The sequence below is a fragment of the Azolla caroliniana genome, unplaced genomic scaffold, assembly GCF_043228905.1.
Source record: "Azolla caroliniana isolate FFs.n. ecotype wild unplaced genomic scaffold, voAzoCaro1.0.p SCAF_21, whole genome shotgun sequence".
NCBI classification, from domain to species: domain Eukaryota; kingdom Viridiplantae; phylum Streptophyta; class Polypodiopsida; order Salviniales; family Salviniaceae; genus Azolla; species Azolla caroliniana.
The window spans coordinates 8,472,443-8,493,446 of NW_028230456.1; the positions used below are offsets into that span (position 1 = coordinate 8,472,443).

At 41.9% G+C, this 21,004-nt stretch overlaps 2 pseudogenes; both read right to left on the reverse strand.

Annotated features, from left to right (window-relative positions):
* Positions 1–14,234: 14,234 nt before the first annotated feature.
* Positions 14,235–16,268, reverse strand: LOC147850587 (calcium-dependent protein kinase 29 pseudogene; annotated as a pseudogene).
* A 2,775-nt stretch (positions 16,269–19,043) lies between these two features.
* Positions 19,044–19,709, reverse strand: LOC147850588 (uncharacterized; annotated as a pseudogene).
* Positions 19,710–21,004: the final 1,295 nt, after the last annotated feature.

Genomic DNA, 21,004 nt, shown 5'->3' on the forward strand with positions numbered 1-21,004 from the left:
ACACACTTACCAATAGGTTCATGGAACAACTTTTTGTTTAGGAGCTTGCAAGATTCATCACCAAGTACACCAAGTGCATCTCCTATAATCCCTAAACATAAAAAGACAAATGAGAAAACATCAATTTAAAAGAAAACCATGGATACAATGAGAAAGAAAACTAACATGTCCCACCTCACTCTCCCATACAAAAATTTGGCTAGAGTTAAGTGTAGAAGACCTCATGCACATTTAACAAGAGATTACCTTGGAACTCAACGTAGTGACCATTGATTGACACATGTGTGTTATTTGTGATCTTCTCCATGCGTGATATTTGTAATATTCGAGAATAGGAAATGGCCTTAAGAATATATATATATATATATATATATATATATTTTCCAAAAAAAAAACTCCTTCCATTAGTTATAAAATTTTACAAATGAGGCGATTATGTACAAATCCCTAAAGGGACGCGATAGTTCCATCTAATGTGGAAGCCCACTGACTCAAGAAAGGGAGAGGACGACCATTGTTGGATGAAGGCTATGCGTTGTCTTTCAACTCCCTCGGAGCCACCTTTAAGGCCATCATATTGGCTCTTCAGAGTGGCTATAATTTCACTCCATATCTCTTGCAGTAACCTTGTTGGATGGGTGGTTTGGTTGGAGAAGACTCGCCTACATCGTTGTTTCCATAGAATCCAAAGGGTTATTGGGCTGACCAATTCCAACACCTCTTGAGATTGGTCATTAAGAGGAAAATAGTGGACATTGTTGTTGGAGGAGAAAAGAACCTCTTGTGCTTTTATCACCAAAGTCATCCCCTCCTCCTGATGCTTGTATCGGCCAATTGCAGCCTGCCATGATAGCCAACATATATTTCCCCACTTGATTGAACCTTGCACCTGGCATAATTGCAATAAGCGGCCAACCCCCCGCCATGTTCTATGGGACGTTGGGCAGTCCCACAGAGCGTGTCGTATGGATTCTACTGAATGTGGGCACTCTACACAATTAGGAGAGTTAAGGTTCCCACGTTGCCATGCTCCCACTGGTAGGGACTTATGTATTAACAACCATTGGAAAGTGGTAATTCGCCTCGCGTGTTGTTGCTTCCAGATTTTCTGCCAAAACTTGGTGATTATTGCGGAGGGAACTTGAAATGTGTGCCAGACCTTTGCAGCAGCCGGTTCTCGGGCGGCTTGAGCAGCTAGAATGTGGCGACCCAATCTAGTTGTGAATTGGAAGAAAGGGATGGGTTTGCTTCCTTGCCCCGCGTAGGGATCACGCCATGTCCATTGCAAAGGGTCCCAACTGACCTTACGCAGCCATGTGTTTTCATGAGTACATATATGCCAATCGGGTTGTACTTTGATCGGATCAGGATCTACAATCCATTTATGACCAATGTACGCGAGTACTCGAATGGCGTTGTTCTGTGTGGGTGTCTCAGTGTCTCTCACTTCATGGCCTTCGAGCATGTCTGGTGATCCCCTACCTCTCGGGATCAAAGAGCCCTCCTCCTTGTGGCCTATCCATTTCTCCATTGTCGTCCTTTGAGTAGCAGAGTCCCTAATCAGTAGCGCGTTAATGATTTCCGATCTCATAGTCCATCCGCCCCTAATTCCATGGAATATGTTCGCTTAATCTTGTAGTGGCATTGACATAAACCGTCGCCAACATTCAATACTTTTGCCTGGACCTTCTGCAATGTATCCCCATGACAACCCCTTACGTGATCCCAGTAGTTGATTAGATTCATCCTTGAGACATGGGTTCCATAGGATACGTTGACTGAGCCAGGCAGGTTTGGATCTTGGTTGATCACACTGGAGCCCCTGACGAATGTCACACCATGCCTTCCACATGGATGCACTGAATCTGTCCTCCAAATGGCAGGAGAAACTCGGTTTGAGATCCATGTTTAGAATCCATCCCGTTTGGGGGGCCCAATTGACCCCTTTTCGTGGCTTAAAGTAAGCGAAACGTAACCTCAGTAGCATTTTCCAACAATCATTTCCTGGTTGGAGTCCTCGCACCACAAATTTGGCAAGTAAGGCTTTCGATTGTGAAAGGGGATCAATAAGACCCAATCCCCCTCTCGACTTAGGCGTTGTGAGTATAGGCCACGCCACCTTGGCGCGAGCTACATGGTCTTCCTTACCAAACCAAATGTAGTTGCGGACCAGTCGTTGAATTTGATGTATACTTTCCTTGGAGATTGTCCATCATGATAGATTGTACCATGCTGTTGTGAGGAGTACCTGATTTGCCACTATGATGCGACCCGCTAGTGACAATTTTTTAGAGCTCCAATGTATCAACTTTTGTCGAATGGAGAGGATAACGGGTGCAATCATAGTCTTCGGCGGTATGTTGAAGCCAATTTGGAAGCCCAAATATTTGGTGCTCGCTCCTTGATTGATCCACTTGAAAGCGGGGTGAGGGTGCCACGCCGGATGTGTTTCCTGAGAAAGCCATATTGCACAGGATTTGTGCCAATTGATCATGGCGTTGGATCACTTGCAAAATAGAACTAACCCACTTTCTAGCTTTTGGAGGTTGTCCAGGTCCCCTTGCAGGTAGACTGCTGTGTCATCTGCAAATTCTATATGTAGGATGCTTTGGTAAGAATGAGGTATGGGAAGACCACGTAGGTTGAGATGCCGCGAGTTGAGAAAGCAAGAGAGTGCTTCGGCGTATAATAGAAATAAGGATGGAGCTAGTGGACATCCCTGCCGTACAGAGCGGGATATTCGGAAAAAGGGGCCCCTTTCACCTGCTAGCGAAACACAACTGCTGCCATTCCTATAAAATCTTGCAATGCCTTTGATCCATGTCTCTTGAAAGGCGAGTTTCCTCATCACACTTTCTAGAAAATTCCAGCATACCCTATCATAGGCTTTCTCAAAATCTAGTAGCACCACCGCTACCTTCTTGTTGGTTTGCTTGGCAAGGGCTACTGCTTCCCAAAATGAGAAGAGGTTGTCTAGGATGCTCCGATTTCTAACGAAACCTGTCTGTGACGGATGAATGAGTTGAGGAAGAAGTGGAGTTAAACGCCGTGCCACGATTTTTGCAAGCAGCTTATAGACAGTATTGAGAAGAGTAATGGGCCGCCATTTGTGAATGTCGTTGGCATTCCCACCACTTTTAGGAATGAGATGTATCATCCCCTGTCCAAATTCCTCTGGCATGCTTCTAGAGGTGATGATCTCCTCATATGCCTGGAGGAGGTCTTCTTTAATAGTGCCCCAAAGGCATGTGAAAAAGTGTGGGGTGAGACCGTCAATTCCGGGGCAGCTCTCAACATCTAAATAAGTGAGGGCCTCCCATATCTCAATGATTGATAGAGGGCGCACAAGCCAGGTATTCATTTCCGGTGTGACTTTCTCGGGTATGCTTTGGAGGATAATATCATCGCTTATGTCTTCCTCTGTAGCTATCATGTCTTCGGTAAGTAGGCGGCTATAACCTTGTGGCAATATTCCTCATTTCGTCGCCATCCTCAGTGGTTGTTCCATCCTCCCGGTTGAGGCTGTGCATCACAGTTCTAGCGTGTCTCGGGCCTTTGGAGCGGAAGAATTCCTTTGTGGTTTTGTCCCCTACTCGAATCCATCGCGCCATGCTGCCATGAAACTCCATGCCATATATTGCCTTTTCTGCCATGCTAAGTTCCTGTTTGGCCGTGGCGACTTGTCCTGCGATCCAACTACGGGATGGGTATCTCTGTTGGAGGCGTTGTAAGGCTATTAGTCCCCGTTTTGTCCTCTGTCGCTTCTCCTGAGCATCCATGCGTCTGGTCTTGACAATCTCATGTAGGAGAGTAGAGGCTCTTCTTAATTTAGCTAAAGGTTTGTCCGATGCTGATGAGCCATTGACGGGTAATGACCATTGGTTGGATAGTTGGTCCTTCACGTCTATAAGTGTGTAAATAGTGTGTGGGATGCGAGTCTGGAATGGGCCCCATTTTCTGTGCAATTGAAAATGACCAGCTACCGGGTAATGGTCAGAGAAAGTCGTGCCTGGAGTTATGCGACACCACCCTCCCTTCGCTTCTAAAGCCTCCCCCACATAAATGCGGTCAATGCGAGATAGGGTGGGTCTACTAGTCTGCCCGTCTGATCGGGAGAATAGGAGAGAGTCCCTTTTTCGTTGGAAGTTGGCAGAATGCCAGATGTCTCGTAGGTTAAGGTGGACACATAGCTTCTCCCATTGTTTGCGTTCCCTTCCTTGTAGGACTATGGGGTTGTTGTTGGAACTATCATGAATGGATTCGATCATATTAAAATCCCCTCCAATGCACCACTCTTCCGCACCCACTACTTGTAGGCGGATGTGGTCCCAGAATGTTGCTCTTTCTGTTCTGTTGTTTGGAGCATAAACATTCATGAAGTTCCATCGTTGCCCTTGGATGGTCAGCGTGCAAAAATGTGCCCTACCAAGTATAAGTGATTCTTGGTGTATTAATCCCTGGGCTAGATGTTCCCGAATCAAAGTGCAAATACCACCATGATTTCCATCCTCCCCAATTGTTGGCTCCCAAATCGTTCGCCATGATCTTGGTAGAAGGTCTCCGACTTCCTTTAACTGTGTGCTATCGAGGTGGTGTTCCTGCAACATGATGATGTCAGCACCACTCCGTAGTAAATGTTCTTCAAGATCCCTTCTCAGTTTCCATCTATTTTGTTGGTCTAGTCTACTTCTGAGTCCTTGCACGTTCCATGTTATAATCTTCATACTCATGGAATGGGGTGGGAGGTTGCCAGTTGTGCCTGGTGCTTCGTACAACAGGTCGTGAGTGGGGAGCACTCACCTTTTAGACATCCAAACATTTCCAGGGATGGAATAGTGGTCCACATCCATGATTGGAGTTTGTGGGCTATCTTGTGGGCTTCAATCGCCCCTTCATGCTTCTCATAGAAATAGATAAAGCTTGGAGTTAGTTGGGTGTTTATGATAGTCCGCAGGTGGATGTGGCAAAGATGGGGGTCCTCTTCATCCATGGTGCACCAGAATTCAGTGTTATGCCAATGTTGCTTTAGTTCATTCATGAGCTCTTCATCTCTTATTTGTGCTACAAAGCACGCTGCTTGGTTACATAACATATCTTTAATCTTGGATTTCGATCAATCTTCCTGAGTCGAAAGCAAGAGTGGAAAGGAGATTGAGGTCGTCGGAACTCCGTTATTGTGCACCGTTGATACATGTACCCTTATTTTTTCCACTGCCTTGGGCCCTATACCTAGCCATTTCAAGGCGTTTTGTGGGTGTGGTTCAAGGGTATTGGCTAGAGGAAGCACACTCATTTGTGTCCGGGACGACTATGATTTGAGGCGTGACATTCAGACTTCTGCCTTGGGTTGCTTCTTCTGCAGTGGGTGTCGTTCCACTCAAGCTCCTTATTAGGGTCTTTACATGACTTATTCGTCTGCGTTTCCCTGTTTTGTAAGCTTTAACGAGAACTTTCTCTTGGGTGCTTGGTGTCACCTTAGGTCGTTCCTTTGGGCTTACGAAAGAACTAGGGGAATGCTCATCTGTGGGGGGGGAGCTCTTGTAGTAGATCAAAGCGATTGGGGCTCATAGGCGATGGAGGATTTTGTGCCGGTGATGTTTTCCGAAGGACATGGGTTTTTTCCACCACTCGCCATTCCATCACAGCCTTGTTGGGTCGTGGAGGGGGAGGCTTTTGATGTCTTATGGTATCCTGACCTTCCAAAGTCTCCTTTGTAGGATCTTTAATACGTCTTGTGGGGCAATTCTTTTTTAAATGACCTAGTTTTTTGCATGCAAAACATTGCCCCGGTGCGCCAATCACTTCTATGCGTTCAATTCGCATTCCGTTTTTCTCAGGAATGAGGATCTTGGAGGGAAGTTTATTGATGTCCTGCACCAAGAGGCGGATAGAGGGAGGGCCTAGGTAGGAAGTAGCATGTTGTATTCTAAGGATAGTCCAGGAAACAACATTGTTACCTTTTTCATGGAGTCATCCTGTTGTGCGGCTCGAAGGTTGGGTTTCACTCCTCGAAGGTTGGGTTCACTCCTCAAACAGTGTGTGTGGGGGGGGGCCTCTAACTACAGTTTCACTCCTCGAAGGTTGGGTTCACTCCTCGAATAGTGTGTGTGGGGGGGGGCCTCTAACTACACTCCTCGAACAGTGTGTGTGTGGGGGGGCCTCTAACTACACTCCTCGAAGGTTGGGTTCACTCCTCGAACAATGTGTGTGGGGGGAGCCTCTAACTACACTCCTCAAACTGTGTGTGTGTGTGTGTGGGGGGGGGGGGGGGGGGCGTTCACTCCTCAAAACCTGCTCCTCCTCGAACAGTGGGGGAGGTGTGAGAGGAAACCCTAAAGGATGGCCTCCTCACGAAACTGAGGAGGGTGATGCAGCAGCGGCGGTGAGGAGAGGCGCTCCGGCTCCAGCCCTTGCTCCTGCTCCTGCTCCTGCTCCTGCTCCGATCCCTGCTCCTGCTCCGCTGCCTACAGGCACGAGTCAGCCCTCTAGCGCTGCTGCTCTGCTGTGCCGGGCGGGTCTCCTGGTGAGACGCCCACACCGCAAACCTCCGTCGGGGGTTGGCGCGCCGCTCTGCTGCACCCGCTCTTGAGGTCTTCCAACACTACTATTTTAAACCTTGGATTGTGGAAAAATGGCCTTAAGAATATTATAAAACCATTCGTTTTGCAAAATAAATCTATATAATAAAAATGAAGTAATTCACTAAAAAAAGAACAATCACTTATTAATAGATTATAAAAATATGATTGTGCCAAATCTCCTTTTTAGTCTCAATTAAAAATAGGGAAAAGTACCAGGATACCCATGAAAGTTCGTCTATTTACCAGAATGCCCCTGGAAGTTCGAAATTTACTAAACTATCCCTATGTCCAAAAAAATACACTTTATAAAGTAATTATACACTCAAATCTACAAGCCCTATTTACTAGAATACCCTTCAAACACAATTTTCTTTACTTAAAGGGATTCTTTTAGTGGTATCCTGGTACTTATTCCTACGACTGTAGCAACTCCCACAGATTGGGAAGAAGCTTTCCAATTCCACATCATTAATAATACTCATAATAACACTAACTCCTCTTTAGCTTGCTTTTCTCCTCATGATCTCAAGAAATATAATCAGCCTTTAATCCATGTGAGTAAGAACAATATAGACAACTTGGGCAGCTTTAATGGAAGCTTGAGTGTGAACTTTGCCGCCATTGTGCTGCCTTTGTTGCCGCATGGCAATGGCTCCATGGCCGCCGCCATTCTAGCCCTTCCCCCGTCGCTTCCTCTGCCCACCACCACCACCACCACCATCTGAATCATGCTTCCGCCCACCCTGCACATCTTCATCTCCTCCAATCGCCGTCGTCGCCTAATGCTATGCTTAATCTCACCAGCCTTAACAACGCCGCCATCGTTTAGAGTCTGACTGATGAGGATGTGATCAGGCCGCCCTGGACCTTCAAGGCTGTCAGCATCAGCAGCACAGCCGGCGATTCCCGCTTCAAATCCGAAGCCATGGATTGAATGATCAGTAACACTACTAAGGTGTCATCCCTGACTTAGAATCCTACCAATCTCCGCCAAATTGAAGTTACAATTATTGATCCGGAAATCCCTCCCCGCGATCAATTGCCATCGCTCTTCGATGAACTAGACCTATGCAGCCTCAATGCTCGCATGGTGGAGGCGCATCTCCCTCGCCCATGCCTGCGGCCGCCGTCGCTTGTACGTCTCGCCGCCTCTTGTGATCCCATTCACAAATAGCTTGGTACTCCTAATGGGGCATTGATTGACACCTTCCAAAAGATTCTTCGCCATTTCGCAGCCCCATTCAAATAAAGTCCAAGACAAGGTCCTGCAGGATCGAATTGTAATCCGCAATCATAGAATGGAATAGGGCTGCCCCAATCTGCAGGGTGAGGAAGACGTCAATTCCCACAGCACAGGCATGGAGCCAGCTACGACGAAGATGGCGATGCCGCGATGCAACGATGGAGGAGGAGGTGCCTGAACTACAACATTACCATCACCACATTTATCATCATCACCATCATTATCACCATGGTGGACCTGCTGGGGACGAATTCACTGGCTCTGACCTAAATGACGAGGAACATTATGCAAAGGCAACATCAGTATTGGAGCTTGACTATAAAGATTATGGGAGCTCAAGGAGGATGAGCTCGGGCTGTGCGAGTAGTCAAAGCTCTAGCCGACCTAGGCGGCATTCAGGCAACGACTACGTTCAGATGTCTCGGAGAAGACCCGATCTTTTCTTCCATGGAACTGCCTACATAGATCAATACACCAATGGCGATATTGTAGAGCGTAATAATTTCCCGCCCGAATCAGAATCCGTGCCCACAAAAGTCGCTCCCATGGATCCTCAAAGGTGCAGAGAATGTGGAGGCGGAAGTATTGAGGAGGTAATTATGGAAGGAAAGTCTGATAATTATGATGAGCAGATGAGTTGCAGAAATAAGTACCAAGATACCCTTGGAAGAATCCCTTAAGTAAAGAAAATTGTGTTTGAAGCGTATTTTGGTAAATAGGGCTTGTAGATTTGAGTGTATAATTACTTTATAAAGTGTATTTTTTTTGGACATAGGGGTAGTTTGATAAATTTGGAACTTCTAAGGGCATTCTGGTAAATAGACGAACTTCTAAGGGTATCCTGGTACTTTTCCCTTAAAAATATCCTTAAATTTTGGGAGTCTAAAAATGGGGGCTTTTATGAACCTTTATTTAATTTTATTGATTTATTATTTTATTGATTTTTAAAAAAGCAAAATTTTTTACATCTATTATAGAAATATGATTAGTGTCAAGTCCCCTTTTTAATATAAGATAAACATATCCATAAAATTTAGGAGAGTAAAAAGGGGGAGTTAATGAACCTTTATTTTATCTTATTTATTATTTATTATTTATTAAAAATAAAACGAATACTTTTACATCTATTATAAAAATATGATTAGTGGCAAGTCCCCTTTTTATTGTCAAGTAGAAATATCCCCTTTTTTATAACTATGAGACGGAAAAGCAAGGAGTTTATGAACTTTTGTTTTTTGAAGGAATACTTTTTCATGCATATTCGTATTTGCATGCATTCGTGGGGGATGTCCCATGAATGCAAATATGTCAATGTGTGACAGTGACTAAAGAGATAGACCTATCGACCAAATGAGCTAAAGGCACCCTAGAGAGATGTTATAGAGATATAGATATTCCTAGAAGAGTGCTCGGAATTCCATAACGACATTATATTAGTGTACATGGAAGTGTAAGAATTAGACCAAATCAAAGCACATGAACATGACCAGGAGGTGTGCACATCAACCCTCATAGATGCAACAAGCATGCGAGCCTTTGGCTTTGGTAATGACACCACTAATTGCTAACTAGATTCCCATGCTAATAGGCTAGACATGAGATCCACACACAAGAAATCTAAAATATGGAGACTACAACAATGAAGACCAAAACAACCACTCCAAAACTAGTCACAAACATATAGCCATAGAAAGATTGTTGACTCTAATGGATTGCACTCCGTTCATAGTCATGCCAACAACAACAATAAAAAAGCACCTCGTTTTATGAGTGCTAGTGATGCTTATGACACATAGAATAGTTCAAACATACGACACTAGCTTATGGACCAATCTTAGCCGGGATAAGAAATTAGAATCGTGCTCTTTTGGCCTCATGTTATTGAACCAAGATGGAATTTGGTTTTCAATCCTTTTGAATGAATTCCTTTTACATAAATCGAAGAAATTTAACCAACTTCATGAGAAGAGAAACAAATAGAATCCCATTGATCAACTCTTCTCTCTCAAGGAAAAATTTCAAATAGTTGGTTTAAGATTATATCCACCGAACTAAAATCTACACAATAGGTGTGAAACAATTGACAAGATAATTGACAAAAAACAAATAAATTAGTTGATCCTGGGTTATTAGCCCCCACACTACAGAACATCCTAAATAGCTAGCCATTGCCAAAATTCTAATGATGTATGTTTTGTATTCGTGAAGTTTGAAGACTCAATGAAAACATTAAAAATTCCTATTAAGGCAACGAGAAATCATAGGAGACAAATTTGCATCCTCCCATGGGCCATGTCCATGACCATGAATCAAACGAAGAAAGTAGAATAACCCTATGAATATGCCATTTGTGAGAACATAATGTTTCCTTATGTGTCAAGGCCACCGAATTGGGCAAGAGTGTTCATTATTACAATAACGACGATGGCAATTTGGTGATTGATTTAAGGTGTTGGGCATGCTTGGCCTTGAAAGCAATTGGAAGGCCCCTAATGGGCAAAAATACTCTTTCCTATGTTGTCTCTTCATATGAGAAGACCAATCCCATCAGTCATCTTGGAACAATAATTGCCATTACCTAGAATCATGGCACACCTTGCAAAACAAAAGGTCCAACCTGATGGTGAACATGACCAAGTAGAAGCACTAGAAACTACACACTTTGAGGCTAGTGACACTAGTTTCTTACAAGTTACTACCGTTGATGGTAAATGGTATCACCAATCAAGTTATACTTGATATCTAAGCATGAGTCAATATCATTAGCTATGAATGTTGGTAGAAGTGGGACAATGCAAAGATGGCGTTTACAAATGCATGAAATCCGCATTGCCAATGGCTCGAAACAATGCTTAGAGGGCATGGACTTAGATGATCCTTTCACGATATACAACATTGTTGTGATATGGCATGTGCAAAGGGAGAAAACTACCAAGAAGTCAAGTTTGGCAATAGTTGGTGAAGATTAAATATAACTATATGACATAGGTTAGATGTAAAGAGTAACCATGGGAATGAAAAGGTCGAGGGTTCAATACCCACTAAAGGGGATAGGGGGGGAAAGATGAGCTACAATGCATGTGGCAAAAATGATGGTAGATACTAGATAAACATATGGCAAATGTGAGTATATTGATGTACATTTTGCCAAAACCAAGGACCCATGCAAGGATAAGGACAAGTGCATGCTCAAAAGGGAAAGTGATGGTGCATGTTAAAAGACATAGTTCTATTTTTATATGAGAAGAGACCTCCAACATGATGTATATTGGTCAAGAGCTCATTGGGTTCACTATTTTTTATGAATTTGAACTCCTAAGCTCGACAAGAAACCAAATCATGGGATAATGAATCATGAGGGCATTTGGGAGGCCTATGATGTTTGAAGAAGTGCATGCTCAAAAGGGAAAGTGATGGTGCATGTTAAAAGAGATAATTCTATTTTTATATGAGAAGAGACCTCCAAAATGATGTATAGTGGTCAAGAGCTCATTGGGTTCACTATTTTTTATGAATTTGAACTCCTAAGCTTGACAAGAAACCAAATCATGGGATAACGAATCATGAGGGCATTTGGGAGGGCTATGATGTTTGAAGTGAGATGGTTGTCGATTGTACACCTGTCAAACCAAAACTCAAAGATATCCACCCAACAATATTGTATTCCAATCCCTTCTCACCTTATGCAAAAGGGTTTCAAATGATGTAATTTGGTTAATTCACTTTATTTTGCCAACACTGTAGTCATTTCATGTGATTTATAACCACAATTCACCTGGTATCTTCTTACATTCACATCTTCAATTTTATTTATATCTTCTTGCTTAAAATCCTTCACACAATTTCACTTAGACATCCACATAGTCAACATGTGACACACTAACATGCATCTTGTTTCACACATGTACTTGCCGAACGCAAGCATACACATACACACAAAATTATGCACATTCAATTGCACAACGTTTTCACATCCCATATATTCACATCTCGAAACATAAACTTGCTGAATATGAATACATTCACATACTCATGTGTGAACACACACATTGCAATACAAACACATGCACCACAACCAATAAGCTAAACACACATATTTACACATTCTAGCATGAATGATTGTTAATTCAAATCAAATTGCAAATGGAGAACCATGCATGTTTCATTCATGATACCACATTATTTTGCACATAGACTGCATAATTTTCACAAACGTTGATTGGCAAATTGAAGTATCCATTCCATCTTCCTTGGTTGAGGTTCTTGATGGTCTTGCTTTTCCCTTTCACATTCTTCTTGGAGATTCTCATACAAATATGAAGGACATCGAAGTTGAGAATCATTTTATTCAAAGTGTTTAGAGGACAAGAGCATGGAGCTAGTTTAGATATCTTTAGATGGATATTATTTAGATCTTTATATTAGGAGCATAGCACTAAATATGTTGTGTATCAATGGAACCTCAAATTTGTCTTGAATATTGTTTGTGTGGGTAGTTATGCATATACCTTATTTAAGTGGAGTTTGTTGGGTTTAAGGACAATGACAATTGCCCCTTTGAGGTACCCAAGTATGGATACACTAGTTCCCATATATAATACAAAACCATAACGAATCAGGTACATCCTTGCACCACCATTCCATCTTGTGTGTATGTCTCCTTGTGTTTTTGGTCATTTAAAATAACATCTTATGTGCTTTATAAAAGTAATAAGTACATATGTAAAATGATTTGTAGATGTTTATGGAATTTCTTTCAATCGAAACATTTTTTTTTTTACAAAATAATAATGGTTAACTTCCATAAGTTCTCAATCCAAAGGCTCGGATTCTGTGCTTCTTAAAAAGTAAGCTTTAATTCAATAAGACGACCATAGGGCATGACCTCAAAAGCTTCAAACTTGTTATTAATGTATTAAGAAAAAGATTGTGAATTAATCACACATTCACTCTTAACATTTATGCATTGAAGTTTGCTCTCATGCTAGGGGATTGACCTCGGCATACATGTTCATTTTATATTTATGCTTTAGCTTTGGCAAGGCCTTTGGCTTATGTGTCTAGCTCACATTATGGGATAGCGATTCCTTATGAAGGTATGGTGTTGATGGTGGGGTCTCTTGACTCTTAAGGAATACTCTCATGATTATGTTAGTATTCATTTGTATGTGCCAAAGAATTGAATTTAATGTAAAGACGACTCTATTTTTAATATGTTAGTATTAATTTGTGCACAATACTTATCTTCACGATATGGCCTTGGGCACAATGACGTAAAGTCTTGATTTTTATCCTCTTTTATGCACACAGTATTTTTGTTTCCAACTCATATAAATTTCACGTGACTTTTTTGAAAATAATTTTATCAAAGAAAAAGGCCCTTTGAATTTTTCTTGATCATAAAAAATCATTTACTTCAAAAAAATGATCAAATAGGCTTAGTGTCCAAGACTATATCGTCAATCAAACCAAGCATCTCACATTTTTACCTATGAAATATATTGTAATATTTGCAAAATTTAAATTCCAAATTTGCAACCAATCTCATCCCTTGATGACCATCCAAATCAATCTCATCTCTTGGTGATGACAATTGTCCCTTGACAACTCACATTTGCTATAGAGATGATGACCTTTTTAGCTAGATGACAGATGAATAGCAATATGTTCATTTAACATGGACGCTTTTAGTTACTCTCAATACGGCACACTTGTAGGGGCATTTGATAGAAACACTTTTGTTAGATTATGAGACGTGGAATCACATGCTCATTTGATTTTAGGGGCTTTAGATAGAGATAGTTTTGTTGGATTCATGAGATATGGAGTCACATGTTCATTTAATACATAATAACTTATGATTACCATTATTCATTTGCTTTATGTTTACGTGGCATGGGCTTTAGATAGACATACTTTTGTTGGGTTCACAAGACACAAATGAACTTGTTCAAGTATTGTAATAGAAAGTTCTTAGCATTTCATTTTTATTCCCTTTTTTTCGGTATTTGATGTTACGTCAAAGGCATGGCCAAAGAAACAAGGAAATGGAAGGACTTCAACAAATCTATCACAACTCAAACAAGATTACCTTCTAAAGGCAATTTTCAGGTTCCAAAAACATAGTTTGAAAACATAATTGTACATACAATTTCAGCTTCTCAAGAGGATGCAATTCACTATCTTATTTGGATGCCATACACAATAAGGGGAATTCAACCATCACAATACTTCAACCTCAATCAAGAGCGCCCCCATGCTTACATAACTTGAAAAGTTACCCTAGAAATGCCATACAAATTAAAAAAGCAAATATATTTCATCGCTTCAAAATATGCATAATTTACATGCAATGACAACATATATATGTGGGAAGATGTGCAACATTTGACAAGGTTACATATCGTAGAAAAAAACGTTCTAATGTTCGGTATGATTAGAAAATAACCACACTAGCCCCAAGAGATTACATATTGTAGAAAAGCTTGCTTATGTTGGAATATTGATCCAACTATACAACAAATACAATATAACCACGAGAAGCATCTAAAAGAGAGAGGAGACAACTTTCTATAATTCTTTCCAAATTATGCACACTGTGTGAGGAAACATATGCTGTTGTTTTGTGTCATCTTTGTGTTAAATTAGAAGTATCAATGTGCATGATATGTGCACAAATAAGCCACAAACTATTTCCTACAACAAGAAAACGCCAATTTCCGTTTGTTTCCCCTTGGTTATGCAAATATTCATTGCATTGATTGCCAAGTGTAGATTTTGATGCTTGCATGCGATAAAGAGCACATACTTCCTTGCGTTTCTATACAATGTTGTAGCATTACGAGGTTATGCACATTGGCCCCAATAAGTAGACTTATGCTCTTGTATCCTTTCATTGCATATGCACGCATAACTTGAATGTTATCTATGTGATGAAGCTAATCCAATGACATCACTGCATAAGATCTTTTATCTTCTCGAAGTACCAATTAATAACGCTTCATTAGCATAAGGAATGAATTTCCTTTGCGATAACTCTTAGTGCGAGACCTTGGTACCTTCAAGAAGAGGCGAATTAACTTCTATTTTTCGAAGCCCTTCGACAGGAAGGAGGATTGGCAATCCTTTGTAGTGTAGACACGGTTACTAGTTTTTAGTTGTCCAATTGTTATTCTAGGCAAATTAATTTTGCCTTAGGAGCAAACATTGGTAAGTAGTAATCATATAAGGGTATATTGGGGTAGGGGGGTTGAACATATGGCATAGATAAGCTCATAATGCTAAGGTCCTTGTGGCAACGTGTTAGGGAGTGATGACGAGTGTGAGTGGACATTCATTATAGACATGACTAGAACTTGTGAGCTCTTTGGATCCATGGATGGAAAAGCAGGTCTTTGAGCTTCATTCTCTTATGAGGGTTCCTTTGCAACATGCCCTGAAGCAAAGACTTGGCATTGTCGGATATCGAAGGCCACGGGTCCTTGTGAAGATCGATCCGGCCCCTTCGAATGGCGGCGAAGATGTCTCTAGTCTCTTCCCCTCTAAAAGGTGGGTATCCAGATAGCATAATGTAGAGGAGCACCCCAAGGCTCCAAATGTCCACTCTCTCATCATATTTGCCCATCAAGACATCGGGTGCGAGGTACCATGGAGTGCCCTCAAGGTCCCGGAACTCCTTGGTCCTCGAGAAGTCGGCCGCGGCCCCAAAATCGGCAAGCTTGAGCTCCGAGAAAGGCGAGGCCTCGCGAGGGAATAGGATGTTCTCCGCCTTGAGGTCTCGGTGCATGATACCCCGGGAGTGGCAAAATGACACGGCTTTGAGGATCGCGGCCATGGCCTCCGAGGCTTGGGCCTCGGAGAGCGGCCCGTTCTCTTGTATGTATTCGCAAAGGTCTCCGCCCTCGCATAGGTCCACGACTAGGTGGATGTGATCCCGGTCCTCAAACTGGTCATGGAAGCATAGGATGTTTGGGTGCCCGCGGAGGAGGTTCTCTAGGAAGGAGATCTCGTTGAGGATGTGGCGGACGGACGAGGGGTTGGATTTGGGGATGGATTTGCATGCGAGGCGGCAGCCCGAGCGCCGGTCGGTGCATAGCCGAACGACTCCGTCGATGCCTTGCCCTAGTGTGGGGCCAAAGTCATACTTGCGGGTTCTCGAGGTTTTCATCATGCTCTTCAATCCAATTCCCCTTTATATATGTGATTTATATAGGCCTCTATATCAATAAATCAAATCAATCTATCAATCTATCTATCCATCTTGCATGTGTGAGAGTATGTAAACATGTGCAAAATCCTGAATTAGGGTTAGGGTCTCTGCCTATGAATGCTGCCTTTGTTAGTTAAGAAGAGGGAGACAGCTTTAGGGGATCCTCTCTGTACACAATGTGGATTGTTCTTTCTTTATTTTAAAGGAGCTACATACATATTTATATGCATATCTAAACATGTGTGTATAAAAGCCACACCCCACAAAGATTCCATAATTGCAACATTATGTGTGTTGGTTTTATACTACACAATCATGTCTCTTTTATTTCTATACCCCACGTATTTTATGAATATGTCTACATGTACACATATACATAGATGAATTGTGCATGTATCCATGTCTAGTATTCGAGAGGGCGATGATTGTCAAGTCCATGAGATACAAATTGAGATTAGGTTTCGAAGTTTAATGTGATTAATTTTCTTCGTGTTTACCAACATAGTTTTGTAGAAATGAAAACACGATAGATAGCTATCTTTTTAATGACCAGGGAGACCGATTGCGATCTATGAGATGAAACATAACCCATAATGAGGATCTAACTTGGGGTTTCTCCATTTTAGGACTCTTGATGCTACAATGTAAACCACCAAACAAAGAGAGAGAGAGAGAGAGAGAGAGAGAGAGAGAGAGATTTTCAATTTCATGACTTTTGATGCTATAGTGTAAACCACCAAGTGGAGAGAGAGAGAGAAAGAAAGAAAGATATATTACCGTCTTCTAAGGCCAAAATTTGGCCCATGAGACAATTGGTGTACAATAAAATAGGGTGTCTACCGAATCATCGAAATAAAAATAAAAATAAAAATAGAACTTAAGCTAAAAGAGTTCTAGTATTCGTACAAAACGTGTTATGGTGTAACATATTCAATAAAGGAAATTACTTTGTACTAGGCCTAGTTTCATTTCCATCCAAGTCTCTCGAAAAGAAGTGGGAGGTCAAAGGGTTTCGGTGTGGGTGTGACTTGTGGTCTCGATGTGGAAGGTACCCCAAAAATGGCTTCCAAGCGGTGTAGGTCACATTCCCTTATTTTCGTAATTGCTTTTACACCACGTTGAGTTGCTTTGAAACCTGGCATCTGAGGGCATTTGGTTCTTCTTTGGTTTTGTACTCCATCAAGGAAGAGGCTGAGTGGTGCATGTGTGTCCATATTCGTTGTCTCCCCTTGTTCCTGGAAAACTTCATTTGTCACATGTTGGTGAATATTAAAAACGTTATTGTCAACATTTTGTAGTATATTCTCTCTATGTTGTTTTAGCTCTAAAATATATCTACCTAATTTCTTTATATCTAGAGTATCTAATAGTTTGGGGAGGGTGGGAGAGGGACTGAGTATGTCCCGATATTTTGCCCTTATCTCGGCGTAAGTTGAACACTTGCATGTAAAGTGGTACTCATCCTCTATCTCTATGTGACATAATCTACATATCCTTTTCTCTCTAGGGACTCCATTAGTACGATCATTCTCAATCCCAAGTTGGTGAGATGATATTCTAAGTTGTCCAATGGCAACATGCATTTGGTATGAATGAGACATTTTGGTCGTGTAATAAAACCTAACTTAAAGACGTGCATGATGTGATCCTTATAGTACAAAATTTTAGATGAGAGTGGCTCTAATGGGGAGATCCATTTATACCGAGTGTAAATTTGCCATATTTCTTGGCGTATTACTTTATTACGGTCCTCATGAGAGGTTAAAGTGTTATCAATTGCGTGGTTGTACCTAAGGGGAGGTAGGTTATTAATGTCTAGACCATTTGCGAGAAGCCAACTCACCATCATGCCATACAATGAGCTAGTACAACCGGACTCATATAGAGATTGAGATGCCTCAAAAGCTTGATGAGATATCTTATCATGTGGTTGGCTATGTATCCTTGAATAAAGACTACAAGTTGAAAAAGTGCTTCTACTAACATCAGGGGTAAGGTGAACTCAACTCTAATAATGTCATGTGGTACTCAGAGTTGGCATGATAACATCATCACCAATGGTCTCTCTAATTGCGTCCACATGAAAGACGGTAGCCCTAGAGCCCAAACCACTGATGCATACATGAGGGAAGGTGTTATGGGCATGACCATATAATATCCTGTGGTGAGAATTTACCATAGTATTCTATACATGTGGATAAGTGTTCGTAACAGAGGGGGTCACTAATGAGTCGAAGAGCCACCCCTTAGTCCGTGGTTCTTGAAAGTATGCTTGGTGGCATTGTCTCTCTAAGAGTGAGAGGGATGCATGTCCTCTCATAAGTCTATCCTTCACTGCTTGTGTCATAGAAAATTTACTTGAGCGGGCACTGAAAGTGACTATGAGATATACATATTATCCAACTACCTCAATTGGGCTATGGGGGATGGTTAGGTGACACTTAGTTCTAACTTGAGCCGATGTGTGGAAGATAAGGACTTTAGTTTTCCCTAGGTTCACTACCAATCCTCGTTGTGTGCAAAAGTCATCTAAGGCATTAAGGTGCCTTTATAGGTCGTGTTCGGGCTCAGAGAGCAAAACTATGTCGTCTACATAGAGCAAGATACGAACCTGTGTACCCCCAAGGACTACTCCGTTGCCTCCCTTACGTGCAATAAAATCCGTGATCTCATCAGTGTAGATCCCAAAAAGAGTTGGTGATAGGGGGCAACCTTGTTTTACACCAATAGTGCTAGTGAAGCGGTTGGATAGGCCACTTGGGCATCGTACGCACCTGAAGACTTGTTCATATAGTGCGTAGATGGCCCAAATCATGTCATCTGGTATCTTCAAGATTTTAAGCCTATCAAACAACCGCTTTCTAGGGACTTTGTCAAAGGCTATGTGGAAGCCCACAAAACGACAATATAATTTCTTCTTGCGAGCCTTTGTCTTGTCAATTAAGCATCTAAGTGTTAAGATATGATCAATAATAGAGAAGGCTCGTCTAAAGCCAACCTGTTCAGGTGCTCAAAGATTTAAGGTCTCCATATAATCGCTAAGCACTACTTCCATTATTGTACCATATAATTTAGTGAATGTATGACCTATCATAATGGTCCTATATGTATTTGGGTCCATGGGGTCTCCTCCTTTATGTATAGGGCCCACTATGTTCATAGTCCATTGTGGTGGAAAACCCTTGGCGAGGGCACGATTGAATATTAGAGTTAGAAAGGGAGCTAGGCACTCTCGCGCATATATGATGTGTTTTGCTCGCAATCCTGTGTGGTCCATGGACTTCCTATGTTGTAATTTCTTAATGACCTTCGTGACCCAAGAGGTCATGAAAAGTGTCCCCATTGTAGGTCAGGGTGTAGATGACATTGGAATGGGTGGCTGGTTTGGGACTTGGTAAAGTTTCTCTGTATATGTGTGTAAAGTGTTGGGATCCTCGATGGGTGTTTGTGGCCTTGGTTCATGTAGTCTCTTCCACGCAGTGGCACAATCGCTACTGATGAGCATATACTAGAGTTCCCAATATTGGGATGCCTCCCACGTTGTTCTCTTACGACGTGTCATCTTGCGCATTTCTTTGCGAGCTTGTAATGAGGTGATAGTAGCACAGAGGTACGATACTTTAAGTTGTCTATGTAAGTCCCTATAATCCCCATCATACCATCTATTATGTGGCATAGACCCTACTCTACCTTGATTGGAGTGTTTCGTATATGGGAAATTGCTAATTGCTGTGGAGTGAAGGATGTGTGTGAGTTCCGTAGTAAGGCTTTCTAAAGGCAAGGAGGAATCAAGAGAGGAGAGATGGGCCTTAACATGTCTGGAGTATATGTTAGAGAGCTCATGTGTGAAATGAATTGTGGTGTGATGGCTTGACTAGAGTTGGTGACGTTGGAGATATCACATTTTAGTTCAAAGTATAAGAAACTATGATCCGCGCCAATAGGACATGGGGCCACCCGGAAGGAGTTAATCATGTGGATAGCTTCAAGGCGTCCTATTAGATAATCAACTGTGGTTTCCCCTCCTCCATGTGGGAAACATGTGAGCTCTTTCGAGCCTGTCCACTTGGCTAAACCGTTATATATGATCATCCGGTGCCAATTGCCAAGTTCTAGTAGATGATGGCCAAAGCTCGTGGCGTTTGACCTTGATCTTTTGATCTACGTGTAGTGCCTATGTCTAAAGGATCAACATTTACCATTTCTAGGTTTCTATCCGTTTGAAATATTGTGCATTGTTGGGATTGGGTTCTCGCGTTGAAATCTCCTACAAAGAAGACTTCTCCTTAGGAAGAATATCGGATTATGTCATCCGATAAAGGTTCGTATGGAGAAGGCCCATGTGGCGCTCCTTCATCAACTAATCTCGCCTCTCCAGCCATATCATAATGGGATCCTTTCGGGGGAAAGTAACAAATGGCGAAAAATATCGTGTGGTCCTTGCTAGTGAGGACTTTCACCCACATAAAACGAGTGTCTGGGTCCGTCCTTAGTATTTCTATCATATTATGTAGCTCTCTCCGAAATAATATTGCAACACCTCTACATCCTTTGGTAGTGCGTCGATGTGAGGTTTGTCTAAATACGGACTCCCAATGGAATTCTTCGACTCGTGGGAGTCCTCTATTTGGGCTTTGGTGTGTTTCTACCAAGAAAAGTATATATGATACCTTTAATATCTCCTCTAAGTGGCTAGGGTGTGTCTAGAGTACGCCATTACAATTCCATAAGGTGATCCTAAGTGTATTTTTTATCACATGGGCCGCACGCCATCAATTAGTAGTGCGATCATTTATTAATACTCATCCGTTGCGATAAAAGGCGCGATGCTCTTCTTTACGAGCTTGCATGACTCATGACATGCAACTTTTGTGGTGCTCAATTTGCATCTTAGTGAGGTCTTCATCTAGATAGATAGCGTCCCCACCTAATCCTCGAAGAATTGGTCTCTTCTTAAAAAATGTGATTCTA